We start from the raw sequence: 19846 nt of genomic DNA on the forward strand, positions 1-19846 counted from the left end.
GCCTAACCCCTTATTATCTGAAACCTCGGATTCAGACTGAGCCTATTTCTGCAGTTGCAGGTACTTCATCTGGTATTGGTGTCTCGTGTACTGTCTTTTCAGACAGTGAGGAGGATGTTTCGGCATCCGCCATAGCCCGAGAGGAAGCGTTGGTAAACGCACTCATTGTATCTGTTCAAGAAACCTTAAGATTACAGGGTATTCCGTCAGAAATAGCTGAAACTGAAATCCCTTTTGGGACTAAAAAACGCATCAAAGTGGCGAAGGTTTTTCCATTGCCCAAATGTTTTGGCAATCCAATCAAAGAAGAATGGAGTCTGCCAAAACGCATTTCTACTATTTCTAAACGCATTAACAGGCGTTATCCGTTTGAGGAAACCCTCATTAAGAATTGGACAGAACCACCTGTGGTGGATTCACCAATTGCTAGATTGAATAAAGCCACGGTTATTCCTCTAGAAGACGCTCCGTCTTTTAAAGATCCAGTGGATCGCAAGATAGAAGCTATGTCTCGCACCATGTTTTCCTTGATTGGATCAGCTTTCAGACCAATAATTGCTATTGGTCTGGTTTCGCAGGCTGTAACTGTATGGACCAAGTGGTTACGCCAGGACTTAGAAGAGGTCCCTCAGGCGGTATCAGATTTGTTGGAACAAATGATACAGGGGTTACAGTTTGTGTGTGATGCGGCGTTAGACGCCACTTCATTATTGGCGCGAGCATCTGTCTCAGCGGTGGTTCTCAGGCGTACACTGTGGCTAAAAGGTTGGTTAGCCGACCAAGGTTCCAAGAAAGCATTGGCTAATATCCCCTTTTTAGGAGAGCGTCTATTTGGAGCCAACTTAGATGAGATCATTAAGGATCTCACGGGTGGAAAGAGCACCTTTTTTACCGCAAAATTTTAAAGGTAAAGGAACTCGTCAAAAACGAGGACCTTCTGTTTCTGCTCACAAGAGGTTTTTTTTCGTCCCGCGGGTGAAAAAATTAAGTCCTCCAAAGCTCCTTCAGGAGGCTTCAGGGGACGTTGGTCGGGCAAGCAAAAGCCCGCCCCCTCCAGACCTGAAGATAAATCGTCCAAAGCCTGAAGGTGCGCCCCCACCCATAACTGGGGTGGGGGGACGTCTTCGCCGGTTCCCGGATCCATGGCTTTACAGAATCCCGGACAAGTGGGTTTGCGAAGTCATAAGGTCAGGGTACAAGATCGAGTTTCGATCTCTCCCACCAGCGCGATTCTTCCCTTCCTATATTCGACTATCCCCGGATCGTTAGATCTGCGGAGAGCAGTCACGGATTTACTACAACAAGGAGTGGAAGTCCACGTTCCTTGGACAGAACGTTTTCAGGGGTTTTATTCAAACCTATTTACAATACCCAAGAAAGAGGGCAAAGTGCGTCCAATTCTGGACTTAAGGGCACTCAATTCTTTTGTCAACATAAGAAGATTCAGAATGGAGTCCATTCGCACAGTAGCAGTCTTCCTGCATCCAGGGGATGTCCTAGCGTCCATAGACATCAAGGACGCATATCTTCACATTCCCATTTTCGCAGGACATCAGCGGTTCCTACGCTTTTCCGTAGAAGAGAACCACTATCAGTCTGTGGCGTTACCTTTCGGTCTCGCCACGGCTCCTCGGGTCTTCACTAAGGTGTTGGCCCCAATGTTGGCACTACTGCGCCAAAGAGGCATATCAATTCTTGGTTACCTAGACGATCTTCTGCTTCATGCAGAGTCTCCTCAGACCTTGCTACAAAACATAGAAATTACTATGATTTCTTTACAGGAATTCGGGTGGCTGGTGAACCAGCAAAAGTCATTTCTGGTTCCCACCCAGAGGCTCGAATATCTGGGTCTAATTCTAGACACAGTCAGGACAAGAGTTTTTCTTCCGGTAGGGAAACTCCGAAAGATTCAATCAGCAGTCCAGTTGTTACTGTCCAACAGCTGGTCTTCCCTTCGGACTTGCATGAGGGTTCTGGGGTTGATGGTGGCTTCGTTCGAAGCAGTCCCATTTGCCCAGTCCCATACCCGAATTCTTCAGCAAGAGATTCTTCTCAGATGGAATCGGAATCCGGAATCCCTGGACAATCAGATCCGATTGAGCAAACAGACCAGAGAGTCTCTGGTCTGGTGGCTTCGGTCTCCGATGCTCAGCCAGGGAAAGTCATTTCTGCCAATATATTGGACGATAGTGACCACGGATGCCAGCCTATCCGGATGGGGAGGAATTCTCGGTCAGTTATCCGTTCAGGGACTTTGGTCCCCGGAAGAATCCAGGTTACCGATAAATGTATTGGAACTGAGAGCGATCAGACTTTGTCTGATTCACTGGACCGAGCAGCTCCAGGGCAGCCCGGTTCGGATCCAGTTGGACAATGCCACGGCCGTGGCTTATGTCAATCACCAGGGGGGCACCAAGAGTGTCCGAGCGGCCAAAGAAGTGGCTTGCATTCTTCGCTGGGCGGAACGATTTGTTCCAGCTATCTCTGCGGTGTTCATTCCGGGGGTGGAAAATTGGCAGGCAGATTATCTCAGCCGTCAGACTCCGGATCAGGGGGAATGGTCCCTCCATCCAGAAGTTTTCCACCAGTTGAGCCTACGTTGGGGCACCCGGATGTGGATCTGTTGGCATCACGATTCAACAGAAAAGTACAGAGATTCGTGGCTCGCTCCCGCGATCCTCTAGCAGAGACCGCAGACGCACTGGTCACCCCGTGGGGGCAATACCAGCTAATGTATGCCTTCCCTCCTCTTGGGTTACTGCCAAGACTTCTTCGCAGGATAAAGGAGGAAGGAATTCCAGTAATCCTGGCAGCTCCGGACTGGCCTCGTCGAGCTTGATACGCCGACTTGGTCAGACTGGTGGCGGACGTCCCGTGGAGACCTCCTCTCAGGGAGGATCTACTGTCTCAGGGACCGATCTTCCATCCTGCTTTACGATCGCTGGTTTTAAACGGCCTGGTTATTGAGACCCAGGTGCTGAAGGACAAGGGATTGTCAGCTTCAGTTATTCCTACTCTAGTTAAAACAAGGAAAGCGACTTCCAGAAAGATTATCATCGTACATGGAAGTCTTATATTGTGTGCTGTGAATCCCTTGGGTTCCATCTACATCTTTATTCGGTAGTCCGAATATTGGCTTTTCTGTAACAGGGAGTTGAGCAGAAGCTGGCCTTGAGTGTTATCAAGGGTCTGGTTTCAGCATTTGCGATCTTCTTTCAGTAGCCTTTGTCTACTCATTCCTTGGTGCGGAATTTTCATCCAGGGGGTGCGACACCTGGCTCTGCCAGTGCACGCGCCGTTACCATCCTGGGATCTTAATTTGGTGCTGTCGGTTCTTCAGACGCCTCCCTTTGAAAATATCAGGGAGATTCCCTTGCTTACTTTATCCCAGAAGGTGGTCTTCTTGGTGGCTATCACTTCTGCACGCAGGGTGTCAGAACTGGCTGCATTATCCTGTTGTTCCCCAGATCTGGTGGTTCATAGGGATAAGGTTGTTCTTCATCCGAATCCATCCTTCCTTCCTAAGGTGGTTTCAAAGTTTCATTGAATGAGGACAGTGTATTGTCCTTCCTATGTCCTTAGCCCAATCATCCTCGAGAATTGCGTTGCATTCCTTGGATGTAGTTCGGGCGATCAGGATATATTTGAATACACGGATTCAATTTGTAAAACGGATTCACTGTTTGTGATCACGGATGGCCCTAAGAAGGGGTTGCCTGTTCTGCTGCGACCATCTTTAGATGGATCAGACAGACGGTGGTATAGGCTTATTTTATCTAAGGGTCGGGATCCCCCGTTCCTTTTTAAGGCGCATTCTACTCGGGCGCTTAGAGTTTCCTGGACCTTCCGCCATCAGGCGTCAGTGGTTCAGGTTTTCAAGGCGACTGTTTAGTCGTCGGTTCATACCTTTACAATATTGTATAAGGTTCATGTGATGGCATCGTCAGATGCCTCTTCTGGCCGCAAGGTTCCTGCAGGCCACTGTTTGAGGAGACTGTTGGTCTACCTCGAGGATTTGTGGGGTAGGTCTCATCTGTTTACTCGATGAGTCCTTTGATACTTCTGGTTGGCTCCGGTTGGGCCTTCTAGATTGGATTTTGATTTCTGTCAATCCCACCCCTCATTTGTGGCACTGCTTCTGGATGTCCCAGCTCTTGAGAATCAAGAAGACTACGTCTGTCAATGAGCGATAGAGAAAAATGGATTTTTGTAAGATCTTACCGTAAAATCCTTTTCTCTTAAGCTCATTGACAGACGTAGTACCCGCCCCTCTATCATTGAGTTGGGTTGGGTTAAATTCTCTGTTACTGCTTTAGAACAGAACTGATTCCCTGTAGCAGAGAGAGGGAGGATATACCCTCAGGGACTGCCCCTAAGGTGGAGCCAGAACGTTTTGTCTTTCTGCCTAGTCCTACTCCTGCGGAGACAACATAACCCAGCTCTTGAGAATCAAGAAGACTACGTCTGTCAATGAGCGATAGAGAAAAGGATTTTACGGTAAGATCTTACAAAAATCCATTTTTTTTTTCTTATTTTTTTTTATTTGTTTTATTACAATTTATTTCCTTTTTTTTTTTTTTTACAGGTTTTATTTTTTCCATTTAACTTTATTGCTATCACAAGAGGGCTAACACACCCTATGTGATAGCATGGACAGATGACAGGTCCTCTTTATGGAGAAATCAGGAGTCTTAAAGACCCCCAATGTATCTCTTGCCCTCTATTGCAGCTAATCAAGCACAGATCGTGCTTGAGTAGCTGCATCTTTGGCAATAGTAGCCAAGGAATGACAGCTATGAACCTGTTGCTTCCAGGCTTGGAGGAATCAGGGGATGGATCTTCTCCGATCACCTCCTTCTCTCATAGTTACCCCTCATTTACCGTAGTCCCAGGCTCCTCAGAAGAATGGGAGAACCTGGCAATCACCGCAGGGGCCAATGGAGGGTAAGGGGGGGGGGGGGTTGCAATGGACTGACACCTTTGGAGCCCAGTAAAATTTATTGGGCGATCTGGATAGTTGTACCTAAAAGCCCTTCGCTGGTTTGTTTTAACCCCTTGCTTATTGTGTTATTTATAAAAGTAGACAAGGAGTAAAGGCCCAAATCCAGGTCTCTCCCTCACCCTTTCCTCTGAGGCCCCTATGCAGAATGTTATATTTTTTTTCTATATTAGATATTCTTTGGGCTGGTGACATGACACACGGTGCCCTATTCTCTTTTCCAGGCCAGGTGGGTGATCCGAATATACAGAGATTGGTGCTCCCTGCAATGAGGTCCTCATGGTGTCTGCATTAATACACTATGAAAAAAATCATTGTGGTGATGCACTTCCAGGGGGCGGTCCTATGACACCCTGTGCTCACAGTATCAGTCCTATTGGTTGAACCTAGAAGACTAAGGGCCTGAGGAAAGGGAAGTGCTGTGGGGGACAACTCTGGATTAAAGGCGAGTATTGGAGTCTGGGCTTCTTCTTTATTTTATACACTTGCTGGAGAACTATTTCATTAAATTAAATGTCGGAATTTGAGCTTTAAATTTAGACCTGTCAATGGTGTGGCCTTTCTATGCTGATCACCCTGACTCTGGTTTCCAATCATCAGTGGAGCCAGAAGCCGCCAATGACAGACAGTATTTCGAGTCACCGGCCGCACAAAGTGTTGGCTGATGGTGCTCACAATGATGGTTCTCGGATGGTTCTCTTTCGGCCCCACTAATAATTGGGCTCATGGCCTGAACCCAGAAGACTAGTGACATGGGGAACAACTCTGGATTAAAGGCTAATATTGCAGCCTGAGCTGCTTTTTTATTGTATATGCGTCCTGGGGAACTATTTGAAAAAAAAAATGTCTAAAGTTGGGTTTTCAATGAGACCTGTTATGAGAGGACCACGGGTCCTTCTAAAGCCAACAACTCTAATTGGTTAACAACCATCTGTGGAGCCAGAAGCCGACAATGACGGACAGGATTGAGAGTAACCGGTCATGCATAGTGTTGACTGATTGTTATCACAATGATGGTTCTTATATAGTTATATAGTTAGTCAGGTTGAAAAAAGACACAAGTCCATCTGGCTCAAACAATAAAAAACAAAAAACAGTAAAGAAAACTCAACCATACAATCCCATATACACAATCCTATATAGTTGATCCAAAGGAAAAACCCCAGCAAAGCATGATCCAATTTACTACAGCAGGGGAAAAAATTCCTTCCTGATCCCCCAAGAGGCAATCGGATATTCCCTGGATCAATTTTACCTATAAATATTAGTACCCAGTTATATTATGTACACCCAGGAAAGAATCCAGGACTTTTTTAAAGCAATCTAGTGAGCTGGCCAGAACCACCTCTGGAGGGAGTCTATTCCACATATTCCCAGCTCTTACGGTGAAGAAACCTTTCCGTATTTGGAGACTAAATCTCTTTTCCTCTAGACGTAAAGAGTGCCCCCTTGTCCTCTGTGTTGACCTTAAAGTGAAAAACTCAACACCAAGTTCGCTATATGGACCCCTTATGTATTTATACATGGAGATCATATCCCCCTTATGTATTTATACATGGAGATCATATCCCCCCTTATGTATTTATAAATGGTGATCATATCCCCCCTTATGTATTTATAAATGGTGATCATATCCCCCCTTATGTATTTATACATGGAGATCATATCCCTCCTTATGTATTTATACATGGTGATCATATCCCCCCTTATGTATTTATAAATGGTGATCATATCCCCCTTATGTATTTATACATGGTGATCATATCCCCCCTTATGTATTTATACATGGTGATCATATCCCCCCTTATGTATTTATACATGGTGATCATATCCCCCTTATGTATTTATACATGGAGATCATATCCCCCCTTAATCTCATCTTCTCAAGAGAGAATAAATTCAGTTCCTCTAATCTCTCCTCATAGCTGAGCTCCTCCATGCCTCTTATCAGTTTGGTTGCCCTTCTCTGTTCTTTCTCCAGTTCCCTGATATCCTTTATTAGAACTGGAGCCCAAAACTGAACTGCATATTCCAGATGAGGTCTTACTAATGATTTGTACAGATGATATCTCTCTCTCTGGAGTCCATTCCTCTCTTATACAAGAAAGGACTTTGCTTGCTTTGGAAACCGCAGCTTGGCATTGCATGCTATTATTAAGATTAGGATCTACCAGAACACCCAGATCCTTCTCCACTATGGATCACCCCAGATCCTTCTCTGCTATGGATTCCCCCAGATCCTTCTCCACTATGGATTCCCCCAGATCCTTCTCCGCTATGGATTCCCCCAGATCCTTCTCCGCTATGGATTCCCCCGATCCTTCTCCACTATGGATTCCCCCAGATCCTTCTCCACTATGGATTCCCCCAGATCCTTCTCCACTATGGATTCCCCCAGATCCTTCTCTGCTATGGATTCCCCCGATCCTTCTCCACTATGGATTCCTCCAGATCCTTCTCCGCTATGGATTCCCCCAGATCCTTCTCCGCTATGGATTCCCCCAGATCCTTCTCCGCTATGGATTCCCCCAGATCCTTATCCGCTATGGATTCCCTCAGTTCTACTTCCCTTAGTATGTATGATGCATGCATAGTCTTACCCCCCAAGTGCATAACTTTACATTTATCAACATTAAACCTCATTTGCCACATAGTTGCCCAATTAAACAGTGCATTGTGGTCGGCTTGTAAGTCGGAGACATCCTGTTCTCTGATGATTCTCTTCTGGCCCCACTAATGATTGGGCTGAACCCAGAAGACTAAGGGCGTGGTGAAAGGGAAGTACTGTTGAGGACAACTCTGTAATAAAGGTGAGCATTGCAGTCTGGGATGCTTTTTTTATTCTATACACTTACTGAGGAACTATTTAATTAAATAAAATGTCTGCAGTTGAGCTTTAAATTAGACCTTTCAAGAGAGAATGATGGGGCCTTTCTATGCTGACCACTCTAATTGGTTACCGATCATCGGCAGAGCCAGAAGCCACCAATGACAGACAGGATTAACAGTTACCAGCTGGGCAAAGTGTTAGCTGTTCGTGCTCACGATGATGGTTCTCTGATGGTGCTCTTCTGGCCCCACCAATGATTGGGTTGAACCCAGAAGGCAGAACATGATGAAGTGTAGGTACTGTGGTGGACAACTCTGGATTAAAGGCGAGTATTGTAGACTGAGCTCCTTTTTTATTGTATACGTGTATGGGGACACTATAAAAAAAAAAAAAAAAAATCTAAAATTGGGCTTTAACCACTTCCCGTCCATACGACATCATATACGTCCTGGATTTGAAGTGGAGATACCAGGATACAGGCATTATCCCATTACTTCTCTTTCCATCCAGCAATTCTCTATGTAAAAGCCATCCTAGTGGCTGATTAGCTGCTGAATTGCTTTTACAGGTACCGGGATGGGACAACTCCCCTCTCCCGCTGTCCACTCATGCCTCTGTGTGATCGGGGAGCCATTCTCCCCTAATCGCTTATGTCTGGAAGAAACCAGGCACCGCTCATCACCTGGACAATACCATCCCTACAGTGAAGCATGGTGGTGGCATCATCATGCTGTGGGGATGTTTTTTCAGTGGCAGGAACTGGGAGACTTGTCAGGATCGAGGGAAAGATAAATGCAGCAATGTACAGAGACATCCCAGATGAAAACCTGCTCCAGAGCGCTCTGGACCTCAGACTGGGGTGAAGGTTCATCTTCCAACAGGACAACGACCCTAAGCACACAGCCAAGATAACAAAGGAGTGGCTACGGGACAACTCTGTGAATGTCCTTGAGTAGCCCAGCCAGAGCACAGACTTGAACCTGATTGAACATCTCTAGATCTGAAAATGGCTGTGCACCGACGCTCTCCATCTAACCTGATGGAGCTTGAGAGGTCCTGCAAAGAAGAATGGGAGAAACTGTCCACAATAGGTGTGCCAAGCTTGTAGCATCATACTCAGAAAGACTTGAGGCTGTAATTGGTGCCAAAGGAGCTTCACCAATGAATTGAGCAAAGGGTGTGAATACTTACTGTACATGGGATTTTTTTTTGTTTTTTTTTTAATAAATTTGCAAAAAAAAATTATTTCACGTTGTCATTATGGGGGATTGTTTGTAGTATTTTGAGGAAAATAATGAATTTAATCCATTTTGGAATAAATCTGTAACATAACAAAATGCGGAAAAAAGTGAAGATCTGTGAATACTTTCCGGATGCGCTGTATATAGACAAATATATATCATCTGTTTTGATACAGCGGATGCTCTTCTGTGAAACGCGTTCGCCTTGACTCTTCCAATACTCTTGTACAGCAACAAAAAACTGAATGAGTCAGAGTTTATCAATGTATGAATACAAAGGATGATGTTCAGCTTTTATCATTGTCCTTCTTATATACATTAAATGCTTTCATTAATTTATGAGTAAAAGAAAGTGTTCTTTACATTTTAAAAATGTTAAATAATGAAGCAAATCAAAATGAACAACACCTGAGTGTCTCTAAACAATCTATACAAGGATATAAAAAATGTAATATAGGGTTAGGGTGTTAGGAGGTTATGGATAGGGTTAGGGCTAGGGCTAGGGCTAGGGTTAGGGATAGGGCTAGGGTTTGACAGAGGAGAGGAAGGGTTAGGGTTAGGGTTAGGCAGAGGAGAGGAAGGGGGAGGGTCTTGACACAGGAAATGGGTCATGGACCCACCCCAAAGGTCAAATGTCAGGAGGTGTGGCCTCAGAGGTCAAAGGTCACAGCTCCACCTACTGCTGGACACAGGGGGTGGTGCTGGCGGGAGCTCTGTGCCCGCGTGCTCCGGCCTAGTGTTGGACACAGGAGGTATACGTGGACACAGGAGTAAATCTAAAAGTAAATCCCTAATATCCTAATAATAACATGACATTCTTGTCGCAGGAGATGCCCAAAATCAGAATTCTTAGTGCAGATGGGAAAATCAGTGAGCCAATCATACAAGCCAGAAATGACATTTCTGGGGAGCGTTCTGTATACCATCTGTGTGCAGAACGCCTCCAGGTCCCCATATTGCAATCTACAGAAAATTACAGCGGCTGCAGATAGAAAAGGAAAAGTCATTTTTTATTAATAACAAAATTATAAAACATGAAAAAGGTGCGCTGTTATGGTAATACACCAAAAATACCTAAAATAGAATAGCAGCTCCCACCAATTCAAGTACTCATGTGCTTGTACAGTAATTAATATATAGTACAAATGGTGCCTTAATTAAAGTATAGATGGTATATAAATAAATAAATAAATGTAGGTATGCTGTGCAAAAAATAGCCAATAATGAGCAAACAGTGAATATATAGTATAATCGATTTCTAAAATAATTAATTATTTCTTTAACAAAATTCAATCAATGAATCAATCCTATATCAACCTTGTGCAAAATAGCAACTCCTGTGCAAATGAAGGGGAAAAAAAGGAAAAAAAAAACCAAAACAATCAATTCAATCCAAAATTAAAATAAATGTCAATTCATATATAGAAAGTCTATGAGTGATTTGGTTCCATCAGTAAAAATAGTCAATAAAAATCAAAATATATGATAAAGTGAGAATCGTTCTGTTTTATTTATTTATATAACATCTATACTTTGATTAGCGCACCATTTTTACTATATATTCCTTTTTAATAACGTTTAATTACAAAATGACTTGTGTCGCAATTGTACACACTATATTAAATATATATTTTTTTTATTTGCTAGGTTTTTTTTTTCCAATAAAGTAGAGTTACCCTTTAAATTCTTCCTTCGAGAAGCGATTACATGCTACTATTTTTTTTATAAGATGTGATCTGTTTATTGTGTCCACAGTGCCGCCGCACAATATGCAACTGATTGTAATGATAGCTCTGACCTTTATCTTTATTCTTCTAAACTTTTCAACAAAAAATGAATGCTTAAAAAATCTGTGTTGCAGGGATTGCTCGGTGGAAACGATCGAGTGCTTTTGACCTTTTCCATAAGTGGAAGGACTCATCTGGTGAGTGTGCTGTTTACCTGATGGTGGAATACACAGAGGGCTGCACCGAAGAAAAAGTGGTTGTTATTACGCAAGAGGAGACTGATAATGGACTCTGCATAAGTATTGGACCCCGCATGCTTCATTTACATTTCATACAAAGGCTGCGTGATACATAGGGATTTTTCATTGACCTTCAATGGAATAGTGTTCAGTGAGCTCATTGTCAGGTGACATTATTATACATTTTATTTATTTTATATCCTGTTTATGTATAGAGCCGCCATACGCAACTTTTTTTTTTTTTTTTTTATCTTGGAGGATCCCTTAATATAAAAATAATTCTATCTACGTTGTATGGCATCATTGGTAAGATGATAAAAACTTAAAAAAAAAAAAATAATAATAATAATAATAATATATATAATAATAATAATACTATTATCTAATATATATATATATATATATATATATATATACATACATGTATATACAGTGTTGGTCATGTCACTTAAAAAAATGTATTACTTATAGTTACTTCTCACAAAAAGTAGCTGAGTTACATCAGTAAAAAAAAGTAACGAATTACCAGGGAAAGTAACTATTGCGTTACTTTAAAAAAATAATCAAATATGTCAAATAACTTGTATGCCCCTTGTATGTGTGGTATTTGCTGAGTGGTACCTGCGTGATACACTGGTACGGCACCTGCTTGGTATTTGCTGAGTGGCACTGGCTGGCTGCGTGGTACACTGGTATGGTACCTGAGTGGTATTTGCTGAGTGGTACCTGAGTGGTATTTGCTGAGTGGTACCTGAGTGGTATTTGCTGAGTGGTACCTGAGTGGTATTTGCTGAGAGTGGCACTGTGGTACCTGCGTGGTACACTGGTACCTGAGTGGTACTTGCTGAGTGGCACTGGTGACACTGTTACCTGAGTGGTATTTGCTGAGTGTTTCCGGCTGCGTGGTACACTGGCAGTGGGTACCTGAGTGGTATTTGCTGAGTGGTACCTTAGTGGGTTTTTGCTGAGTGGTACCGGCAGGCTGCGTGGTGGTGGTACACTGGTACTGGCAGTGGTACCAGACCTGAGTCCTCCTTAGTGACTCCTGACTGAGTGGTATTTTATTTTTACTCAAGTGGTACCTGCTGCTGCTGGTGGTGGTGGTGGACTGGTGATGCTGGTGCATTGGTGGTGGTCTGCAGTGGCGGATGGTGGTGTGGCACTGGTGGGGGTACTAACAGTGTGGTACAGTGGTACCTACCCTGAGTGCACTCCAGTCCTGACTGTGGTATTTTATGTTTTTTTTTTTTTTTTTTTTTTTGGGTGGCTGCTGGTGGTGTTGGTGGTGGTGGCACACTGGTGGGGTCTGAGTCCTGACTGTAGTATTTTATGTTTTGTTTTTTCTTGTACCTGCTGGCTGCTGGTGGTGTTGGTGGTGTGGCACACTGGTGGGGTCCATCTGTCTCCATCCTCCAGGCTGTCTGTGACTGTACTCTGGCTGACTCCTCCTGTGCTGCTGTCCCTCCTGCGACTGTCCTGCTCCTGAGCGTAGAGTGCAGTGGCTGTGCCTGTGGACGACTGGACGGTGGTGGTGGTGGTATATATATGTGTATATATATATATATATTTATATATCGCCGGGGTACCTGCTGGGCCCTGGCTGGGCGCTGTATCTCCAGACTCCAGTCTCTCTCCATAGGCCAGTACCGCAAGAGCGGACAGCGGCAGGATCACAGAGGAGTGAGGAGAGAGGAGTTACACTACTGCCATCTAGTGCCAGTAGATGTTATTCGCCGTAACGCCGCTTAAGTAATGGGAACGGCGTTACCGCGGGGGGAAAAGTAATCAATTAGATTACTAGTTACCCGCAAAAGTAACGGCACTAAATAACGCCGTTTACTTTAACGCCGTTATTCCCATCACTGTATTTATATATATATATATATATATATATATATATATATATACAAATATAAAAATAATCATAATATTAATAATATAAATTATATATATATATATATATATATATATATACATACATACACACACATATACTGTACTATACTATATATATATAGTACAATTGGAAAGTATTCACAACACTTCACTTTTTCCACATTTTGCTATGTTACAGCCTTATACCAAAATGGATTCAGTTTCATTATTTTCCTCAAAATTTTACAAACAATCCCCCATAATTAAAACAATTAATGATTAATGTATATAAGAAGGACAATGATAAAAGCTGAACATCATCCTTTGTATTGATACATTGATAAACTCTGACTCATCTCCGACAAGTGTACAGTGATGTTTTTACATTCGGTTTTTTGTTGATGTACAAGAATACCGGAAGAGTCAAGGCGAACGCGTTTCACATTTGAGCATCCGCTGTATTAAAACAGATGATAAATATTCGTCTATATAAAATGCTTCCGGAAAGTATTCACAGCGCTTCACTCTTTTCCACATTTTGTTATGTTACAGATTTATTCCAAAATGGATTAAATTCTTTATTTTCCTCAAAATTCTACAAACAATCCCCCATAATGACGTGAAAGAAATTTGTTTTAAATCTTTGCAAATTTATTAAAAATAAAAAACAAAAACAATCCCATGTACATAAGTATTCACACACTTTGCTCAGTACTTTGGTGAAGCTCCTTTGACACCAATTACAGCCTCCAGTATTTCTGAGTATGATGCTACAAGCTTGGCACTCCTATTTTTGGGCAGTTTTTCCCATTCTTTGCAGGATCTCTCAAGCTCCATCAGGTTGGATGGGGGAGCGTCGGTGCACAGCCATTTTCAGATCTCTCCAGAGATGTTCAATCGGGTTCAAGTCTGGGCTCTGGCTGGGCCAACACTGTATATATATATATATACAGTGGGTACGGAAAGTATTCAGACCCCCTTAAATTTTTCACTCTTTGTTATATTGCAGCCATTTGCTAAAATCATTTAAGTTCATTCTTCTTCCTCATGAATGTACACATAGCACCCCATACTGACAGAAAAACACAGAATTGTTGACATTGTTGCAGATTTATTATAAAAGAAAAACTGAAATATCACATGGTCCTAAGTATTCAGACCCTTTGCTCAGTATTTAGTAGAAGCCCCCTTTTGATCTAATACAGCCAGGAGTCTTTTTGGGAAAGATGCAACAAGTCTTTCACACCTGGATTTGGGGATCCTCTGCCATTCCTCCTTGCAGATACTCTCCAGTTCTGTCAGGTTGGATGGTAAACGTTGGTGGACAGCCATTTTTAGGTCTCTCCAGAGATGCTCCATTGGGTTTAAGTCAGGGCTCTGGCTGGGCCATTCAAGAACAGTCACGGAGTTGTTGTGAAGCCACTCCTTCGTTATTTTAGCTGTGTGCTTAGGGTCATTGTCTTGTTGGAAGGTAAACCTTCGGCCCAGTCTGAGGTCCAGAGCACTCTGGAGAAGGTTTTTGTCCAGGATATCCCTGTACTTGGCCGCATTCATCTTTCCCTCGATTGCAACCAGTCGTCCTGTCCCTGCAGCTGAAAAACACCCCCACAGCATGATGCTGCCACCACCATGCTTCACTGTTGGGACTGTATTGGACAGGTGATGAGCAGTGCCTGGTTTTCTCCACACATACCGCTTAGAATTAAGGCCAAAAAGTTCTATTTTGGTCTCATCAGACCAGAGAATCTTATTTCTCACCATCTTGGAGTCCTTCAGGTGTTTTTTAGCAAACTCCATGCGGGCTTTCATGTGTCTTACACTGAGGAGAGGCTTCCGTCGGGCCACTCTGCCATAAAGCCCCGACTGGTGGAGGGCTGCAGTGATGGTTGACTTTCTACAACTTTCTCCCATCTCCTGACTGCATCTCTGGAGCTCAGCCACAGTGATCTTTGGGTTCTTCTTTACCTCTCTCACCAAGGCTCTTCTCCCCCGATAGCTCAGTTTGGCCGGACGGCCAGCTCTAGGAAGGGTTCTGGTCGTCCCAAACGTCTTCCATTTGAGGATTATGGAGGCCACTGTGCTCTTAGGAACCTTAAGTGCAGCAGAAATCTTTTTGTAACCTTGGCCAGATCTGTGCCTTGCCACAATTCTGTCTCTGAGCACTTCAGGCAGTTCCTTTGACCCCATGATTCTCATTTGCTCTGACATGCATTGTGATCTGGAAGGTCTTATATAGACAGGTGTGTGGCTTTCCTAATCAAGTCCAATCAGTATAATCAAACACAGCTGGACTCAAATGAAGGTGTAGAACCATCTCAAGGATGATCAGAAGAAATGGAAAGCACCTGAGTTAAATATATGAGTGTCACAGCAAAGGGTCTGAATTCTTAGGACCATGTGATATTTCAGTTTTTCTTTTTTAATAAATCTGCAACAATGTCAACAATTCTGTGTTTTTCTGTCAGTATGGGGTGCTATGTGTACATTCATGAGGAAGAAGAATGAACTTAAATGATTTTAGCAAATGGCTGCAATATAACAAAGAGTGAAAAATTTAAGGGGGTCTGAATACTTTCCGTACCCACTGTATATATGATATATCTAGAATTTACAACATTTCCTTGTCAATAATAATTATAATGACTGGAAAAGAAACACGGGCTGTGAAAACTGTAATGTCCTCTTACACTGGTCATTGGTGGGAATGACCCTTTATGTTTGGGGTCAGAAGAGAAATGCCCCCTTAAGTTTGGGCTTAGTGGATAAATGCCCACTTACATTTTGGGGTATGAGGAGAAATGCCCTTTGCATTTGTGGCTGTTGAATAAATACCCTTTTACATTTGTAGTCGGGGAAGGAATGGCCCCTTACATTTGGGGTCAGAAGAGAAATGCCCCCTTATGTTTGGGATCAATGGATAAATGCCCACTTACACATGTGCTCAGTGGATAAATGCCCACTTACATGTGGTCTCAGTGGATAAATGCCCCCTTACACGTGTGCTCAGTGGATAAATGCCCCCTTACATGTGTGCTCAGTGGATAAATGCCCCTTACATGTGTGCTCAGTGGATAAATACCCACTTAATGTGTGCTCAGTGGATACATGCCCCCTTACATGTGTGCTCAGTGGATGAATGCCCCCTTACACGTCTGCTCAGTGGATAAATGCCCACTTACATGTGTGCTCAGTGGATAAATGCCCCCTTACATGTGTGCTCAGTGGATAAATGCCCCCTTACAAGTGTGCTCAGTGGATAAATGCCCCCTTACAAGTGTGCTCAGTGGGTGAATGCCCCCTTACATGTGTGCTCAGTGGATAAATGCCCCCTTACATGTGTGCTCAGTGGATGAATGCCCCCTTACATGTGTGCTCAGTGGATAAATGCCCACATACATGTGTGCTCAGTGGATAAATGCCCCCTTACATGTGTGCTCAGTGGATGAATGCCCCCTTACATGTGTGCTCAGTGGATAAATGCCCACATACATGTGTGCTCAGTGGATAAATGCCCCCTTACATGTGTGCTCAGTGGATGAATGCCCCCTTACATGTGTGCTCAGTGGATAAATGCCCCCTTACATGTGTACTCAGTGGATGAATGCCCCTTACATGTGTGCTCAGTGGATAAATGCCCCCTTACATGTGTGCTCAGTGGATAAATGCCCCCTTACATGTGTGCTCAGTGGATAAATGCCCACTTATCTTTATGGTCAAAAATGCTCCCTTACGTTTGTGGTCAGTGGAGAAATGTCAAAATATCTCACCAGAGATGAAACCCAATGGTAGGGGATGCAGCTAATGGCATTCCGGTATCTGACACCCTCACAAATTATGTGTCTGCCTCAAATCCCTCTTTTGAATAAAAATAATAATAAAGTAATCAATATACTGTAACAAATCAACAATTCATTTTGAAATTTAACATCCATAAAAGCCAGAGGCGTAACTAGAACCTTCAGAGCTCTGGTGCAAGAAACCATTAAGGGCCCCCTGGACCCCTGGCCGGGGCCCTTCCCTTCAAGCCTGGGGCTCTTCCCACTGATCCTGGGGGCCCTTTACTCTCATTGCTGGGCCCTTTATTACAGTCCCCCCAGCGGAACCCTTTCACAAGTTCTGCAGAGGGCCCCCTTCCTGCCATCTTGGGGCCTCCCCATGGTGGTGGAATGCCAGGGCCCGGTTGCAAGTGTGACCTTTGCACTCCTGGAAGTTCACCCACTGGTGTCAGTAGTTTTTATTTTTTTGGTATTTTAATTGTATTATTTTTTATCATTTTATTTTATTTTTTTACAATGTGACTGACTATGACTCTGTCCATTCAGAAAAGGAAGGAGCTGGTAAATTACATATTTACCGACCCCTTCCTGGTTCTCTATTGTGACACATCCCCTGCAGCAGCCGGCAGGAGAGGGGAGGGAGCACAGTGGGGGGGGGGGGGGGCACACAGGGGCCCAGAGACAGCAGAACACAAGTGAACTGGATAGGAGGAGTGGCGGGGGCAGCATACAGAGGAACCAATCTCCTCCATTTTCCTCCTGCAGCTACAGGAGGAAAAAGGAGGACAGTGATTTCTCTACATGCTGCCCCCGCCACCCCTCCTATCCAGGTGTACAGGGGAGCGGCACAGGCCCACTGGAGCATGGGGCCTGGTTGCAATTGCAACCCCTGCAACCCCTGTAGTTACGCCCCTGATAAAGGCAACTTTTTTACTGCCCTCTGTAGACAACAATCATTTTCTGAAACTGCCAAAAATAAAATCACATATTGGCTGCATTTATTTATAACCGTTCTTCATATTTACCTATTTCTGCACTCACACCTGTGCACCCCCACCTTTTCCTGCTATGGGGCTGCTTATGCAGGAATAACTTCATTACTTAAGAAGAAAAAACACATTACTTAAAGGATAAATCCACCCTAAAACTAGAATCCCGGCATCTAAAGACCTCCACCATCTAACACTATCCTATCTGGCCCTGTAAAGAAGGAATCGCCATGCATACAATCTTTGAAGCCGATCCGTCCTGATCTCCAGCGGCGGAAGCTCTGCAGAGGACGCGGCCGACAACGGCTGTGAAATGAATGGGAAGTGACGTCACCCATAGACTTACTATGGGGCTTCCGTTGTCGGCTGTGTCTGCACCCGCCTCCACAGTGAAGCCGCCGCTGACAGCTCAGCGTGGGACTGATATTGACTGATATTTCTATTGAAGGTTTTTTTGGGATTTGTAGCAGGACCGATATCCACAACAGGCTGAAAAATGTCACCGCGTGATTGGATCCCATCTATAGAGATGTGCGACCGATACATTTGTTTCATTTCAGATTTGTTTGGTAAATTATTCATTTTGTTTCGTCATATTCCTTATGTTAGAATGATTCGTTTTCAGGATTTGTTTTGTATATTTGGATTCTTCTTCTGTATTTGTTATGTTCAAGTCAATTTGAAATTCGAATTTCCAAAGACAGCTATGTTCGTTCTATTTTATTCTATTCTATTAGTTTCTATTCTATTCATTTATTTTATTTTATTCTCTATTCTATTTTGTTCTTTTCTATTCTATTATGTTTTACTCTATTCTATTCTTTTCTAATCTATTCCTTTATTGTATATTCTATTCTCTTTGATTCTATTATGTTATAGTCTATTCTGTTTTATTCTATTTCATTCCTTTATTTTATATTCTATTCTGTTATGTTTTACTCTATTCTATTCCTTTATTGTATATTCTATTCTCTTTGATTCTATTATTTTATAATCTATTCTGTTTTATTCTATTCCTTTATTTTATATTCTATTCTGTTTTACGCTATTATATTATTTTATTTTCTAGGCTATTCTGTTATATTCTATTCTATTTTTTTAATTTTTTATTCTATTTTTTTATTCCTTTATTGTCTATTCTATTTTTTTTTCTATTCTGTTTTATCCTATTCTATTCTGTTTTAATACATTATATTCCTTTATTTTCTATTCATTAATTTTAATTTCTATTCTATTTTGTTTTATTCTATTCTATTCTTTTCTAATCTATTCCTTTATTTTATATTCAATTCTCTTTTCATCTATTATTTTATATTCTATTCTGTTTTATTCTTTTTCCTTATTTTATATTCTATTCTCTGTTATTCTATTCCTTTATTTGATATTCTTTTCTATTTTATTCTATTCCTTTATTTTATATTATATTCTCTTTTATTCTATTACTTTATAGTCTATTCTCTTTTATTCTATTCCTTTTTTTATATTCTATTCTGTTTTACGCTATTGTATTCTTTTATTTTCTACGCTATTCTGTTTTATTCTATTCTAATTTTTGTTCCTTTATTGTCTATTCTATTTTTTTCTATTCTGTTTTATCCTATTCGATTCTGTTTTATTATATTATATTCCGTTATTTTCCGTTCTATTCTTTTATTTTCTATTCTATTTTGTTTCCTTTTATTCTATTATATGCCTTTATTTTCTATTTGTTTCTATTCTATTCATACATTTTATTTTCTATTCTATTTTGTTCTATTCTATTGTATTCTATTCTATTTTAATATTTTATTTTATTTTCTAATCTATTCCTTTATTTTATATTCAATTCTCTTTTAATCTAATATTTTATATTCTATTCTGTTTTATTCTTTTTCTTTATTTTATATTCTATTCTCTTTTATTCCATTCCTTTATTTTCTATTCTATTCTTTTTATTCTATTCCTTTATTTCATATTCTCTTCTCTTTTATTCTATTATTTTATAGTCTATTCTCTTTTAACCTATTCCGTTATTGTATATTCTATTCTGTTTTATTCTATTCCTTTTTTAAATTCTATTCTGTTTTATTCTATTATAGTTTTTGTATTTTCTACGCTATTCTGTTTTATTTTATTCTATTTTTTATTCCTTTATTGTCTATTCTATTTTTTTTTTCTATTCTGTTTTATC

The 19846-nt window shown here is 41.8% G+C and overlaps 1 protein-coding gene across 1 annotated transcript in view; it reads right to left on the reverse strand.

Moving 5' to 3' along the window:
• GLP1R (glucagon like peptide 1 receptor) overlaps positions 1 to 19846 on the reverse strand; it is a 503675-nt gene that overhangs the window by 251504 nt on the left and 232325 nt on the right. The window lies entirely within an intron of this gene.

This window comes from Pelophylax lessonae (assembly GCF_965119305.1).
Source record: "Pelophylax lessonae genome assembly, chromosome: 3".
Taxonomy (NCBI): Eukaryota; Metazoa; Chordata; class Amphibia; order Anura; family Ranidae; genus Pelophylax; species Pelophylax lessonae.